Here is an 18,112-nt window from a genome sequence, read left to right as displayed (position 1 = left end):
CCATCTCGGGTCGTTTCCCGCCGTTTGCCCGCCATCTGCAGCCTTTTCCCGCCATCCACGGAGTTTCCCGCCATTAGGAGACGATTCCCGCCATCTGAGACGATTTCCCGCCCTGGCAGAGCGGACGCCATTATGGGCGTGCCAGAGGGTGGCAAGAGACCACCTCCCATCGTGGGCCTGGTCCCAGAAGAGCGCCAAAAGCGGAGACCGCCCCCACCAGCAGAGACTGCAATGATAGAGATGTCCATCAGAGCGAGGGGTCTGCCCCTGGAACTGACAATCACCAAGTGGCCCCGGGACCACCCTCAGGATGGGCGGATCAAGAACAAAAGAGAGAGGATGGGTGCAGCCTGGAGGAGTCTGGAGAGATCGCACCCGGAGATGGAGGGAGAGTCAGGCAGCACCGACCCTCTGGTCAGGAGCCTGTTGCAGGCCGCCACCCCAGAAGGCCTGGTGGAGATCCTGGCACAGCTCCCCAAAGATCGGGGGCATGCACAGACCGCGCTGGAGGGCTTGGCTCGGAAGATGGCCCGAGTGCAGCAAGAAGTGCTGACAGAGTGGAGCAGAGAAATGGCCCTGCAGGCTGGAACCCGCCAGCAAAGGACGCCACCCGGGACGAGGAGTCCGTCTGCCTCTGAGGATGGTGCAGGAGGGACAAAGGCCGGAGACGACGCCGTGGAAGGAGCTGAAGAGATGGAAGCAGGTAAAGGGGACGTCACCACCCCAAGCCTAGTAGCCGTAAGCCTGCCCCAGCTCCCCGTCGCAGAGCCCGAAATCCCACCGACCGTGCCCGTTGCTGCACCGCCACCGCTCCAAACTAGGCCTCAAGCGGCAGGAGCCGCGACCACGCCCCCTGTGACGTCACGCGCCTTAACCCTGAGCGCGGCCAAGCAGGAAACGCCACCGGCCTGGTCGCAGGGCCGAGTACCCCCGGGTGCCGCCGTTTTCACAGTGCCCTTCACCTTTAGAGTGCCACCGGCCTGGTCGCAAGGCCTGGTGAATCCGGGCGCCGCTACCACCACCGCGCCCTCAACCTCCACAGTGCTGCCCCTAGGCGAAGACCTATTTGCACAACATACTTGCCCGGATGGGCAGCCCTTTGAGTGGCCACCGGAATACCTCAATCCCCGATTCCGGAAGGAATGGCCCCTGTGTGAGCCCCTGATCCCGGCTCCGGCACCCGCCAAGATCACCCCACTCCCGTTGGAGGAGGCGCAGTTCGCATGGGACCCCACCGGTGAAAACCTCATGGGGTTCACCCAAGAGACCCGGGCGGCCGCAGCCCAGCGTGCGGAGTGCTGCCGACAACAACTAGAGGTCTTCAACAAAGAACGGCGAGAGAGGCGGATCCGCGAGGAGCGGCTGCAGGTCCAAAGTGCGGAGCAGAAAAGCCGGACCCGGAGAAACCCCCGTGCAGCCCACGGTCCCCGCACCACCAGGACTGTAATCAAGTTCCAACTGGAGCACGGTTGGGGCTTTATCAGGGATCACAAAACCCCCGGCGACGTCTTCGTTACCCGCAGGGATGTCGAGTCCCATCTGCCAGAGGGACACCGTGGACGTGACCTTTACCTGGGTGACGAGGTCACCTTCACCCGGCATCAGTGTGCAAAAGGACCATACGCCCTTCATGTGCACCGGCTGACGGAGGAAGAGCTGCGGTATGAGGAGGAACAAGAGAACCCGGACGGGTCTGAAGATTACCCTCAGGAGGAGACAAGGAGAGGACACCGCTGCTGAAGGGAAGTAGCATAAACAAAAGAGCTGTATATAGTTACCCGTCGGGGTATGAGAACTGTTACAAGAACTGTTATGTGAATTGCTGCTAAGTGAAGTGTGGTCCCCGTTGGGACTAGCGTGGAACTATTACCTGTGTGTCCCTATCCCTAACCAGGCTGAGGACTGTGAGCAGCCATTCCCTATCCCCACAGGCTGAGGACTGTGAGCAGCCATCCCTTATCCCCACAGGCTGAGGACTGTGAGCAGCCATCCCTTTTCCCCACTGGCCGAGGACTGAGAGCGGCCATACCCTGTAAATAGTTGCGCTTCCTAAGGCGCCCCCTACCGGTTTTATAGGAGAACTGCTGTTTTCTTCCAGTGACTGTGGCACTTTACCCGGTCACAAGTTGCACCGTGGCCAGAAGATCAAGAACATTTTATATGAAAAAGTTTTATATTAAAAGTTTATATTGCTAGAATAATATATAAGAAGTTACCTGTCATATTATATTTTCTGATAATGTTTATGATGTTTTACCTGTTAGTGTATGTTTTAAAAAGTTTGTATGTTTTGGTATGTTTTACTCTTTTACAGCCCGAGGACGTGCTGTGATTTACCAGGGGGGAATGTAGCACCCCGAGGACTCGGCTGCTACAGGGGTATTGCACTTCAAGCCAGAGGTGTGGTATTCCACTCCCGGGTAAGGATGGAGTGTGGGACTGAGCTCAGATAGCTGCATGCACTACACTCATCCCATTTCCGGGGGACAGAACAACGGTACTCCCACCAGATAGATGTGCAGGTACGACAGCGTCTGTCCCTGGCTGGAGTGGGAGGGGGGGAGGAACATCCCAGTAGTGTAGGGGCAGATAGGGGAGGGACTCTGGGCGTAGAGGTAGGAGCCCATTGGGTGCTAGTCACCTGGGCTCACACATAGAGGGAGTATATATGGTGGGCACCATCTAGAGACAGAGAGAGCGAGTTCGGAGAGAGAGTTCAGCCAGGAGGGCTGACAGGGAGCTGTGGCTCCGGCTGGGCCCAGCTCCAGGGCCAGGCCTGTAGTGGAGAGGAGGAGGAAGAAAGGCCCAGAGACGCAGGACAAGAGGGAACCCTGAGATCCCACAAGTTAACGGGTGAAGGGTTGGCAGATCAGGGTACCGGATCCCAAACTGGTGGAGGCTAATGATCCTCAGCCAGGAACCGGAGGTCGTGGTCAAGTTTTGGCACGACCCTCACCACATCCACCAGGAAGGCACACCACGAATAGGGTCAGGAAAGCCAGAGAAGGTTTTACCACCAAGAGGCCCGAGGGAGCCGGACAAAGGTGGATCCCTGGTGGGAACGGCCAGTAGGAAGGAAGAGAGGGGAGCTCAGGACCACGCTCTGGACTGCCTGGGAGTTGGCCGAGTCCCACACCTGGTGGACGCAGCACGGCTCGGGTGGTCACTCAAGGCCGGAGTGACCGGAGCAACACCTGTGAGTAAAAACCCTGAAACTGCATCGCATGTCTCTGAGCTTCCTTGCTGCACCATCACAACCACCATCTTCTACATCTGCTGCCCTGAGGCCATACCCCTCCCGTTGGGGGTTATACCATCCTTGCTGCACAATCCTACCACCGGCCTCAGCGGTCTGCTCTGCAGCGGCGGCCTCATAGCCGCAATCAACGGGTGGCGTAGTCGACACTTAAACAACATCTACAAAGACTGCCACACACTTAGTTTGACCACCCTGGGCACGGACCGAGTCACCGCCACAAGGACTACTACCCCTATCCAGATCCGGCTCCGGGTATCCCTTGAACATGGCCCAGGGGGCGCGTCAGGTATACATTAGGAGGACGGGCTCTCCAAAGAGCAATTACAGCTGTCTCCTTAAGTGACCAAAAGGGATACAATTGCCTTTTACCCTCTTAGCTTCATGTCTCCCTCTATCCCAGTGACAGTCCGGTATATTATTAATGTCCTCTATTATAATATAGGGGACTCGTGAGAAGTCGGAAATAATAGTGAGAATTTTATGTATGATTTTCCTGGAATATGGTGGTGGTATGTAGATAGAGATTAGTAATAGAGATTTAGTAATAACTTACAGAACAATTATACTTACTGACCCTCTGCATCTATTATCACTTTAAGATGCTCACATTGGGATTATATAATCAATTATTTTTAATACAAAATTAAATGTACCACTTTATTAGTTTTTTTATTTATACATTTTTATTTCAGCCACTGGAAGCTGTCATTTTAATTTGGTGGGGGTGTAAGTGTCTGAGCAGGACACTTACACGCAGGGAGATGGAGTCCATACACGCTGGGAGGAGGATGATGGGGGCCATGCACGCCGATAGGAGGATAATGGAGGCCATGCACGCCGGGAGGAAGAGGATGGGGGTCATACATGCAGGCATGAGGATGATGGGGGCCATACACGCAGGGAGGTGAATGATGGGGGCCATACACGCAGGGAGGTGAATGATGGGGGCCATACACGCAGGGAGGTGGATGATGGGGGCCATACATGCAGGGAGGAGGATGATGGAGGCCATACACGCTGGGAGGAAAATGATAGGGGCCATACACTCCGGGAGGAAGAGGATGGGGGCCATACACACCGGGAGGAGGAGGAGGATGTGGGCCATACAAGCAGGGAGGAGGAGGATGAGGGCCATACACGCAGGGGGGAGGAGGATGAGGGCCATACACGCAGGGAGGGGGATGAGGGCCATACACGCAGGGAGGAGGAGGATGGGGGCCATAGACGCAGGGAGGTGAATGATGGGGACCATACACACCGGGAGAAGGATGATGGGGGCCATATACACCAGGATGCACTTTATGGGGCACATTCTACTGTGGGGCACTATATGACACCATTACACTGTGGAGCAATATGTGAAGCACATTACAGTATGGTGCATTATATGGGGCCATTATACCGTAGTGCACTATATGGGACCATTATAGTGTAGGTCATTATATGGGGCCATTATTATGTAGGGCACTATATATGGCCATTATACTGTATGGAGGACTATATGGGGCCATTATACTGTATGGATGACTATATGAGGCCATTAGACTGTGGGACACTATAAGGGGCCATTATACAGAGGGCTCCGTGACTCTAATGAGCGGTGTAGTTACTGATGCCACTGCTCATCACAGCCGCCGGGTCTCATGGAGCGCAGTGGGCCTCGGAGTGGCTGCTGCAGCGGCCTATAAAGCCTCGTTCTCTGAACAAGGCTCCATAGCCTTTGGACTTCGGATACGGGGATCGTCATGGTAACATCATGGACTACGTCGGGCCTGCTTGTGTTTTTTTTTTATTCAAAAATAAATTGGTGAACCAGGGAAAGTATCGGAGAGTCATTATTCAAATAACATTTATTTTTGTTTTTTTTCCATTAGTGAGTCAGTAGTGGGGGTGTCTGAAAGACGCCTCTCCATTACTAACCCCAGCTGTTGATTGCAGCTGTGATTTTTGACAAATCACAGCTGTCATCAACCACAACTACCATTACTCTGATTGCCACGACACCAATCAGGAAGAGGCGGACAAAGCGCCAGAATTCTCGCATCTAATGTGATGTGACACCTCTGGTGCGGCTGCAGGCTGTTATTTTTAGGCTGGGTAAGGCCCAATAACGAGGTACCTTTCCAGCCTGAAAATATAAACCCACAACTGTCTGCTTTACCTTGCTGGTTACCAAAAATAAGCGTTTATTTTTTCATTTATTAGGATAAATGCCTTTTAGTGCCACATGAAAGGCAAGTGCAAGATTATTATATGTAGGGGCATGTGAAATTATATATTTACAGGACATCTATCTATTCTATCTTATTACACCCCTGCACCTATGGAAGTGGACGGAGCGGGGTCACATATTACACCACTGCTCCCATAGAAGTGGACAGAGCGAGGTAATGTATTACACCACGTGTATTTTTCTGTGTGTATGAGCGTGCATGTGTTTTTTCCTGTGTGTATGAGCGTGCATGTGTATTTTTTTTGGTGTGAGCGTGCGTGTGCATTTTTCCGGGTGTGTGAGCGTGCGTGTGCATTTTTCAGTGTGTGTGAGCGTGCGTATTTTACTGTGTGTGAGAATTTTTCTATTTTCCTGTTTGTATGAGCGTATGTGTATTTTGCTATGTATAGTAGAGATCAGATGATCGCAACTTCAAGTAAGAAATACAGTATAAAGTGAAAAGCTATCTAATCCCTGCATGTATGATACTCCCCAGACCTGTGTATCTAATCACATCATCATGCACGATACTCCACAGACTGGTGTATCTAATCCCATCATCATGTGCGATGTTCCCCAGACCGGTGTATCTCATCCCATCATCATTTGCGTTGTTCCCCAGACCAATGTATCCAATTCCATCTTCATGTGCGATACTCCTTATCGGCCTCCACAGAGTAGAATGCACTCCCCATCGGCCTCCAGAGTAGAATGCACTCCCCACTGGCCTACAGAGTAGAATGCACTCCCCATCAGCCTCCAGAGTAGAATGCACTCCCCATTGGCCTCCACAGAGTAGAATGCACTCCCCAACGTCTCTATACAGTATAATGAACTCCTCATTGTTCTCCCTCTGCTCCGGTCTCTGTAGCGAACGCCCGCACATCTCAGCACAGTGGACTCCATGTAGTCATGTCATCGCCCCAGCTGCCTGCATCAGTGATGTAAGACGCAGAGGGTGATTGATGGGAGCGTCACGCTCCCTCACTCAATATTGCTTTGGGGACACTTTCAAAGATTTCCAAATTTTTCGGACTGACTGACCTTCATTTCTTAAAGTAATGATGGCCACTCGTTTTTCTTTACTTAGCTGCTTTTTTCATGCCATAATACAAATTCTAACAGTCTATTCAGTAGGACTATCAGCTGTGTATCCACCAGACTTCTGCACAACACAACTGATGGTCCCAACCCCATTTATAAGGCAAGAAATCCCACTTATTAAACCTGACAGGGCACACCTGTGAAGTGAAAACCATTTCCGGTGACTACCTCTTGAAGCTCATCAAGAGAATGCCAAGAGTGTGCAAAGCAGTCATCAAAGCAAAAGGTGGCTACTTTGAAGAACCTAGAATATAAGACATATTTTCAGTTGTTTCACACTTTTTTGTTAAGTATATAATTCCACATGTGTTAATTCATAGTTTTGATGCCTTCAGTGTGAATGTACAATTTCCATAGTCAAGAAAATACAGAAAAATCTTTAAATGAGGTGTGTCCAAATTTTTGGTCTGTACTGTATATCGGCAATAAGTCGATACAGTTCAATTTGTGAGGATGGGCAGGGGAACCAGAGCTAGGCCCCTCCCTTCACCCGGCTCACAGGCCCCACATCAGCCGCATATGATACACTACATTGAGACCTGTATCTATTCCCAGCGTGTTACTCTAAGTGTATCTAATCCCACACGATACACTACGCGTATCTAACCCCAGCTTATGAAAACAGCTAGCAGCACCATCTAACAGAATCAGTGCTGCCGGCAGTCCTCGGTGACACTGTACTCGTCATGATCACTGGCAGTCACCAAAAAAAATGGCACCACACTGTGATCCTAAATTTCATCCTCTCTTATCCTGTTACAAACACCCAGAAAGGGAGGAGAGGAGCGACATCACACACAGGAGAGCAGACCCAGCCCACATTTACTGCAGTGGTAATGGGAGCTAGTTGTACACTAGGTTTTCATGGCAAATCTCAGCAGCTGCTCCCCCTAGTGTTTAAAAGTGGAAATACCAAACCTTTTAAAATTATTTTTCATATTTTACTTCATTAAAAACAAATGATATTTTGAAAAAAATTAAACATTAATAGTTTACATTTTTTCAATTGTTGAAAAAATTTTGTTTTTGATGGCACCTTCCCTTTAATATATTGTGTGTTGTGATAGTTGGCCTGTAACCACTTCTTGTCTAGTAGATGAAGTTTCTCAGAGGTAAGATGTGTTTGAAGGCAGGTTTTTCCATTTGAAGATACTGAAAGATCACCTGTCTTTTAACACAAGAAGAAAGACCCCTTACATTCCAGAAAAGTATTGTCACTAACCCCGCCATATTTAATGTAGTAGATATGTCATTTCCAATATCCTATCAGCAGAGCATTTCCGTTTTAAATAGCTTGTTAAGCACATTTTACAAGATTGTCGACAATATAAAAATACCCCAAAAAATAAAAAGACCTCCACCCATAAAACCCCAACCACAATAGGCAGATATATGACACCTTTCTCCGGGTGAGAGACTGGGAGAAGTATTTCCATAGCTGTCGCTTTTAAAGTAGAAAAAATGGCGGCGCAGTCACTGTTGAACATATGGGAGAATCTCGCCTAGAATTTAAGTCTCCTTGGGGGATAATTCAGCCCCAATTATACATAAGGACTGTGATATAATCATAATAGAACCTGAAGAAAAAGCAACATTTGTAAAGAACTGTCCAGCAAGCAGGGACACACTTCTTCCCATATACTCACGGATCACTGTGTTTTTGAAGAATTAGGGTTTGTACCACAGGATCTTCAACTTCTAACATCCCGAATGTGATCCCGGTGTATTTCATATTTTTTCCTCTCATTCATATCCAGCCAGTGAAGGGTTTATGAATCTTGAATAAAGTGCACAGTACCTCGGGCTACCACCCTTAACTTGGCAGGGTAGATCATTGAATATCAGGATCTGGCGAAATCTGTGGATACTTCCCACACTGCTGGTTTATTGAAGACGTCAATTCAGAAAGGTTTATTAAATTGCTGTTTTTATTCAAGGAGTTTCAAAGTGACAAGCACTTCTTCTTCAGGAAACAACCACATACAGACAAAATGGTGCAAGACAGTGTAAAGGCTTGAGTTATGAATTAAGGCTCCAAATCAACACATGACTGTCTGAGCTGTGTCAAAGTTCACTGGATTGGCAAACGATTACATCGGAAAATAACAAAATTGCATGCATTTCAATTATACAAAGAAATTCCTACTAAAAAAATCTACAGTTCATATACTATAAACCTATTCGACATTATTTAAAAATTGTATATCTATAAGTTCCAATGTTCGCTAAAATAAATGTATTTATTCACTTATTCTAATAGCAGGAGTTGGGCTAGAACCTATGTCTCTATAGGGAAAACCACTGTGTCCTGTGTTCTTTATTCGTTAAGCCGCTATGTGTATTTAGGAATTAACAGATGATTAAAAAGAAAAGCAAATCCAAGGGTAGGAGAAAAGCTTGTAAAAAACTTGTTCATTGTATGTCAAAAAATTCTTGTTTTATTTATTTTATTTAATGTCTTTTTGATGAGCTAAAATGCTCTTATCCGAATTCCTCTTTTATTTTAGTTTATTATATTTGTTACAGTCCATTTGTCGTGTTTCATATGTCAGAATATTATTTTGTGTCATTATACTGATATCAGTGTGTTTTATCAATTCCTGTATAATTTTATTAGAGGGAAAATAAATATCATTATCAATTCCACGCTTCCTTTTTTAATTAATTTGCTTCTCATACAATGAGATGGTGAAATATGGGGAGAGAGCGTGGCTTACCTCTGTCCATGAATACGGCCGCTGGAGTAAATATATGGCCATGTGCTTAACTTGGAAGGATTTCATCAGCGGAGGGTTCACCTAGGGCAGCAGTGACTTCACATGGGAATTAGTTCAGGGAGATCTTTCTTTTTTCAAGCCTTCGTTATCAGGGACTGTAGGTAAATAGATGACAATGGTAGTGACTCGAGTTACAATGAGGGGAGTTTTATACTCTGAGAAAAAAAGACAATCACTTAAAGGAGATCTAAATGCTTGATGTTCTGGGAGTTTGATAAAATTGTGACATCTAAAAAATATACACTACCGTTCAAAAGTTTGGCCAGACAATTTCATGTTTTCCATGGAAACTCATACTTTTATTTATCAAATGAGTTGCAAAATGATTAGAAAATATAGTCCAGACATTGACAAGGTTAGAAATAATGATTTTTATTTGAAAGAATAATTTTCTCCTTCAAACTTTGCTTTCGTCACAGAATGCTCCTTTGCAGCAATTCCAGCATTGCAGACCTTTGGCATTCTAGTTGTTAATTTGCTGAGGTCATCTTGAGAAATTTCCCCCCATGCTTCCTGAAGCCCCACAAGTTGGATTGGCTTGATGGGCACAGCTCAATGGGGTTGAGATCTGGTGACTGCACTGGCCACTCCATTACAGATAGAATACCAGCTGCCTGCTTCTTCCCTAAATAGTCCATGTATAATTTGGAGGTGTGCTTTGGGTCATTGTCCTGTAGTAGGATGAAATTGGCTCCAATCAAGCGCTGTCCACAGGGTATGGCATGGCTTTGCAAAATGGAGTGATAGCCTTCCTTATTCAAAATCCCATTTACCTTGTACAAATCTCCCACTTTACCAGCACCAAAGCAACCCCAGACCATCACATTACCTCCACCATGCTTGACAGATGGCGTCAGGCACTCTTTCAGCATCTTTTCAGTTGTTCTGCGTCTCACAAATGTTCTTCTGTGTGATCCAAACACCTCAAACTTTGATTCGTCTGTCCACAAAACTTTTTTCCAATCTTCCTCTGTCCAATGCCTGTGTTCTTTTGCCCATATTAATCTTTTCCTTTTATTAGCCAGTCTCAGATATGGCTTTTTCTTTGCCACTTTGCCCTGAAGGCCAGCATCCCGCAGTCGCCTCTTCACTGTAGACGTTGACACTGTTGTTTTGCGTGTACTATTTAATGAAGCTGCCAGTTGAGGAGCTGTGAGGCATCGATTTCTCAAACTAGAGACTCTAATGTACTTGTCTTGTTGCTCAGTTGTGCAGCGGGGCCTCCCACTTCTCTTTCTACTCTGGTAGAGCCTGTTTGTGCTCTCCTCTGAAGGGAGTAGTACACACCGTTGGAGGAAATCTTCAGTTTCTTGGCAACTTCTCGCATGGAATAGCCTTCATTTCTAAGAACAAGAATAGACTGTCGAGTTTCACATGAAAGTTCTCTTTTTCTGGCCATTTTGAGGGTTTCATAGAACAAACAAATGTAATGCTCCAGATTCTCAACTAACTCAAAGGAAGGTCAATTTTATAGCTTCTCAAATCAGCCAAACTGTTTTCAGCTGGGCTAACATACTTGTGCAAGGGTTTTTCTAGGGTTTTCTAAACATCCATTAGCCTTCTTACACAGTTAGCAAACACAATGTACCATTAAAACACTGGAGTGGTGGTTGTTGGAAATGGGCCTGTATACACCTATGTAGATATTGCAATAAAAACAAGACGTTTGTAGCTAGAATAGTCATTTACCACATTTATAATGTATAGAGTGTATTTCTGATTCATTTAATGATAGCTTCATTGAAAAAAAAATGTGCCTTTCTTTCAAAAATAATGAAATTTCTAAATAACCCCAAACTTTTGAACGGTAGTTTACATAGGATATTAAAAGATCATCCTTGTACCATAATTATATATCATAATAAATCATAGCAAATGTATATAAAAGAACTAAATATTAAAACCTGAAAGGTCGAGGGTTTTATTTAAAATAATTAATTTATATCAATTGGTTAATAAAACCATGTCACAGATCATGGATAATATTGTTGTAAATAGATATTACAATAAAATATCTTATTAAAAGACCATCTAAATTATTACAATTAATACTAATGTTAAGGGAGCTTCCACATCAGGCTTTCTATCTCCAAAATGACCATAGATGTAGATTTCTTAACATCTAAAGGAACAATTCAGACATTTCATTTAATCCGTGGGGTTTCATACTGTTCAGTCTCTATATCCAGTAAATTTCCTTCCTGTTCAGTTTCTGAATGCGGTTCGGCCTATTAGCAGGAATATATTCAATTGGACTCATTTTCATTTTCTATACTCATTATTGTGCTCTATTGTACAGTGTTGAGATAACCCATGTTTAAGGAAACCCCTACGATATTGTCTCTATGTGAATGAATTCTGCTGTGCAGTGGCTGAGTAGTTCTACGCACATATTGTTTATTACATATATATTGGATTACATAAATCACAAAGTCTGTGTTAGATGTTGCTTAACTGAAAATCTCTGTCCAATAGATGAGGAAAAACTATCGACACCGTGATCTATAGATAAACAACACAAACAATTCCTTGATCCACATTTGTATATACCATTAGGTTTATCTGATTAGGTATACTGTTTGAGGAGTATGATTTGAAGCAGCGAGGGGCCAAAATATTCTTTATTGTGGGCGCACTACGACAAGTGATCATGGGGTTTCTAGGTAGAGATTTTCCAAGAATAGGATCACTTTGTAATGTGTGCCAATATTTCTGAAAAATTTGGCGTATTTCTTTATGGCAGGAATTAAACTGGGTGATAAAATTGAATTCATATCCATTTACAGACTGATTTTTTCTTATTTTCTAGTAGTGCTTTCTGACCATATTTCTTTGAATTAGAATAGGCTCGTTTGATTAATCCATTTGGGTATCTCTGAGCTTCAAATCTCTCTTGCAAGATTTTGGCTTGTGTTATAAAATCAATGTCAACACTACAATTCTTCTCAATTCTTTTGAATTGATTTTGTGGATGTTATCCAGCCACTTCACATAATGGATATAAATAACTGTTTATGTCAACTTTTTAAGAAAAAGGTTTTCGTACATATGGAATATTCCTTTATAAATACATTTATATCCAAAAAATTGATATTTACAAAATCATATAGGGGTGAGAAGGAAATACCTCAATTATTAGAATTTATGTAGCAAAAAGGATTGCATGTTATTGTTACAATTGTCCCATATAAAGAACAGGTCATCAATGAACCTTTTATATAAAGTTATATACTTTTTCCATTTATTATTTTGAATAAAAATCTCCTCAAATACCCCTATGAATAGATTTGCGTAGGTTGGTGCGACCTTTGAACCCATCGCAGTGCCTCGCGTCTGATGGTAATGTTCACCTTCAAATGTAAAATAATTATTTTTTTAAATAAAGGATAGCCCTGTGTAGATGAAGGATTTGTCTACTGGACAATCTGACATCGGTCAAATATTTTTTGAAACATGTCAATCCGATATCATTTAATATATTTGAATATAAGATGATAGATCTAATGTGAGAAAAACATAATTCGGCTCCCATTGTATCTCTTGTAGAAGTTGAATTAGATGTGTAGAATCTTTTAGATCGTTAGGTAATTTTGACACATGAATCTGCATTATTTTGTCAATATATTCTGACAGATTGCTCGTCAGAGATCCAATGCCTGATATTATAGGTCTTCCAGGGGGATTAGTAAGACTATTATGGATTTTTGGAAGGTGATAAAAGAAGGAAATAGTGGGATTTTTGATTAAGAGAATTTTTTTTTTCTTTTAGATTTAATATATTTTCCTCTATTGCTCTGTTGATCAAACTATTATTAATTAGCATCACTTTAGGTAAAGGGTCTGAAGGAATTGTCTGATAGTATTCCACATCTGATATTATCCTGTATGCTTCTCTGCAATAATCTGTGCAGTTTTGTATTACTATATCCCACCTTTATCAGCAGCTCTAATGACTAAGTTCTCATTATTACATAAGGATTGTAGGGCTTTTTTCTCAGATATTGAAAGATTATTTTTATTTTTTGTGGTGGGCCTCCTTTAATTGTAAGTTATTTTAATTTATCAAGAACTATATCATGGAAGGTGCTAATGTGATGTCCCTTACTCTCGATCGGATAAAAATGGGATTTTGTTTTTACATTCACATGAAATTGTAAATCAGTTTGTGATGAAGATAAAACAGACTGTTCTCTCACTTTATTTATTGTAAAATGTATTTTCAGTCATTTTCCTCGTAAATACCTGAAGATTTAAAAAAAGACCAAAGTCTTTGGATTTGTTTGTGGGACAAAAGGAAAGTCCTTTTGATAACATTCATTTCTCATCATTTGATAAAAGTTAGTCCGACAGATTAAAAATATTTGTGGCCCCATGGATATGTTGTTTGGGGCTTGGGGTAGGTTTATTTTCCCTCTTTTCTTCCTCCTCGTGTTCCTCTAATAGGTTTTCTCTTTTCCCTGGTTTGTAGGAGAAGTATTGGTTAATTGCCCTTTCTTGGGGGACACAGCCTGGGGTAAAAAAGGTACCAGACCTTTAGTACCAGTTGTGGTATTGTCCACTATGATAATATTGCTTGTTTTTTTAGTAGAGGAAACAATGTCTGATGTAGTGTCATATACTGAGAGGTCCAGTAGTGGAGTAGAAGTGGGATCAGAGAATTTGATTAGAGATTCAATTTCATTAGGTGGAATTAGACTTATTTAATTTATTGCCTCTAGTTGTCTCAGTTTTATTTTCTACTTACACAAGCACTTTCCCTTTCTTCATTTATTCTATTTGTAGTCTAATGTTGTCTAGATGTTTTTTTTCATTAAGAACCAAAATGAAGGTAGAGGTTTTCCATTCAGAAGATGGAAGTATTGTATTTGAATTTTGTATAGGAGGAGTGTTTGTCAAATTTGTTCTCCTGCTTACAGTAATTTTTGTAGATTCAACTGATGCAATTGATAAAGGTTCAATTCTATTTGGTAGCACTTTCTCAATTATTTTGTTATTTGTTATCTTCGGTTCGATCTTAATATTTTCATTTTTTTAAATTTTTTTTTTGTATCAATACATTCATTAGCCTTGTCCTTTAGTTGTATAGGTAGAGAAATTTTAGATTTTGTTCGATCACTCAGGGCACACTTTGTGTTTCTTTCTTTTTTATAATACGATAATGATCCCTGTCTCTTTGCAGTTTTTTCGATTTATTCATTATTGGTTCATGGTCTAATTGTAATATGGATGTGATAGTGTTAGAATTTTTTTTTTTTTTATATTCTGGATGAGATTCAAACCTTAAGGCTATGTGCCCACGCTGCGGAAATGAAGCAGAAATTTTCTGCTTCATTTCTGCATGTCCTCTCCCGGATAAACGCATGTGGAATTCCGCACGCGTTTATCGTACGTTTATCGCACGATTTCCACATGCGGAATTGCCTTGCGTTTTTTCTTGCAGTGCAAAGGCAATTCCGCTTGGGGAAACGTAAAATTAATGAACATGCTGTTGATTTTTCCCCACAGCAAAAACGCTGCGGAAAAATCCGCAGCATGGGCATTGAACCTGCGGAATCCCCTTGGGGACCATGGGGGGCAGATTACATAGCGTTTACCAAGCGTATACGCTGCGGAAATTCCGCAGCATATCCGCTTGAAATTCGCTACGTGGGCACATAGCCTAATAGGTCCTTGTGACAAAACAGCTTTTTATCTTAATCAGCCAGAAGTCTACATTTGTTAAGCCAAGAGAAATCCACTATTGTGTTGACTTGTGAATGTATGTGTATTTCTGTGGCTGGTCAAGAAGGACATATGATTATTTGCATAAAGCTGAATGTTGAAAACTCTTAGTTTTTAAACAATGATATTTGTTATTATGCTAATTGCATATTTACTAAAGCCATCTTGATGTTGATTTACAAGAGCCCACTGCTATACCAACTATATAAAATGATTAAATGCTCAAACAATGAAACATGAGCCCTGTGGAATAATACCCTCCCTAATCCTTGACCTGTGGATGCATACGTTGAAAGGACAACTGTAACTATTTAAGGGACATATGCCTCTGTAGCAGTGAGAATTGAAAGAGAGAATCAAAAATCAGTCAGAGTTTTCAGGGCATCAGCTTGGTAGCATGGCTCAATCCAGAAAGACACAGATTTGGATTCTACATGATTCCAGCCTAAGGATGAACGGCCCTGACTGGAAGGATACGGAGCTGCTCCTTTGACCATCAGAGAACCCATGGATACATTTGTGGAGACCAGGTTGGGACGATGAAGTCACCTGGCCCCATGGATATGTTGATAGGGGCTGCCAGGTGGGACCCTCGGGTCGCCTGGAACCCATGGAAACTCTCGGAGAGGCCAGGGTGGGACCCTTGAGTCTCCAGGCCTTGTACCTCGATGGACTGTCAGCTTCCTAAGCTGGCTGCTACTTCCTCTCTGAGGACGCCCGCCAAAAGCGGGGGCCACTGGTTAAGGTAGTTGGCCCTGGAAGTCCCAAAATCACAGTTCTATCCCTGACGAGTCAGCAGAAGGACAAGACTGTGTAATGTTGTACCATCTTAGGTATTTGTTGGGACTGTTCTGTTTAATGTCCGTTTGGTGGTTCAATAAAATATTGTCACACTGCTTTACCCTCACACTGTGTTGTCTGAGTAGTATTATGCCAACAGAATACCCCAGGTCTTCACAGTCCTTAGCTAAATATAGAACTTTTTCAGTTGCAGTTTCACACAATTGTGTTCTCTTTTTATGTAAACATGCTAACATAATGTGCAGACAATTATTTAAATTAGAGTCCCATTCAAGTGTAAACTTATTGTCATTAGGAAATGTTTGTAGAGCTGTCCATGTCCATAATGGATCCTCCATTTTGTCTAATAGTTTGTAACCCTTGATGATAGTCAATTGTAAAAGTATTCCATGATGTAGATATATAGATAATGCCCTCTGCAGCCGGGCTCTCCTTTGACAATTTCCAGACCGGGAGACGATTCCAAGGTACTGCTGCTGTATCCAAGATAAAACACTAGGGAGAAAGTAGCGCAAATAGGGCCTTACCCAACAAACATTTAAGATTATTTGTATCAGATTGTGCTAACCTGATCCGTATTCTTTTCTTGGCGTTTTAAGTTTGATGTTCAGCTGCTGCAGATTCATGGGTTTGTCAAAACCGATGAATATCAGGATCTGGAGAAATTTGTGGATAATTCTCGTGCTGCTGGTTTATTGCAGACGTCAATTCAGAAAGGTTTATTAAATATAATAATTGAATATGGAACATGCTGATCTCTCAGATGTTTTTTGATATCAATGAATCTGGCTCTTTGTTTCAGTCCTTCTATAGAATAATCTGGAAAGATCTAGATTTTGGACCCACTGATTGTTACATCTGGGTGATCCCTTGCCTGTCGCAGGATAATATCTTTGTCCCGGTAGTGTAAAACTTTAGCCAGCACAGGTCTTTGTGGAAGCCCAGGAGGAAGATGAGCACCCTATGACCTCGTTCTACAGCTTATAGGAGGGTTAAGGTTTCGAGCCTGATTATTAATTTCAGCCAGTTTTCAAAGAATTCAGTAGGAAAGGCGCCTTCTATTTTTTCAGGCACACCAATAAGTGGTATATCATTGAGCCTTGACCTATTTTCAAGATCATCTGTTTCTGCCAGCAGTGCTGATATTTGCTGTTCTGCAAGCCTGTTCTATCTCATCTTTAAGACCACCAAAATGTACATTGAAAGCAGATGGAGAGAATTTACAATGTACCATTGCAATGAAAATGTCTTTAACCCCTTAACAACATTAGATGTACGAATACGCGTCTGTGCCCTGGGACTTAAGAGCCAGACCTGTGTTAGTAGGTCATGGCGATCGCGCGCGCGCACACAGGCTGTGCGGGCGCGATCGCCGCCGGGTGTCAGCTGACTGTCACAGCTGACACCCGGTACTATGTGCAGGGAGTGGTCACGCACTGCTCCCAGAACATTAACCCCTGTGATGCTGCGATCAAAGTCGATCGCAGCATTGCGGTGGCAAGGGGGGGTGATCGCAGATACTCACCTCCTCTTCCGGCTTCCAGCGCTGTCTGCCATGGCTTCCAGGATGTTGCCATGACGACCCGATGTCATCATGACAACATCCGGATTGCCAGACAGCAGGAAGATTTTTTGGACATGCGCAGTGCATCTCCAAACAATCTTCTCCCTAACCCCTTCAGTGAACACGGTAAAAAAAATAAATAAAAAACGAAGCAAAAAACAATGCTTTATCACCATACCGCCAAACAAAAAATGCAATAACACGCGATCAAAAAGACAAATATAAATAAAAATGGTACCGCTGAAAATGTCATCTCGTCCCGCAAAAAACAAGCTGCCATACAGCTCCATCAGCTGAAAAATAAAAAAGTTATAGCTCTCAGAATAAAGCGATGCTAAAAAATATTTTTTTCTATAAAATTACTTTTATTATGTAAAAGTGCAAAACATAGAAAAACGATATAAATGTGGTACCGCTGTAAACGTACTGACCCGAAGAATAAAGCTGCCTTATCAATTTTACCACACGCGGAACAGAATAAAAAAAAACAAAAAAACAATTCCTGAATTGTTGGTTTTTGTTTATTCTGCCTCCCAAAAATCGGAATAGAAAGCAATCAAAAAATGTCACATGCCTGAAAATGGCACCAATAATGAAGTCAACTCATCCCGCAAAAAACAAGCCGTCAAATGACTGTCTGCCAAAATCTGGAAAAATTATAGCTCTCAAAATAT

The sequence above is a fragment of the Phyllobates terribilis genome, unplaced genomic scaffold, assembly GCF_046119375.1.
Source record: "Phyllobates terribilis strain yellow unplaced genomic scaffold, ASM4611937v1 Scaffold_116__1_contigs__length_5312468, whole genome shotgun sequence".
Classification (NCBI taxonomy): domain Eukaryota; kingdom Metazoa; phylum Chordata; class Amphibia; order Anura; family Dendrobatidae; genus Phyllobates; species Phyllobates terribilis.
Note: the sequence above shows the minus strand (reverse complement) of the source record.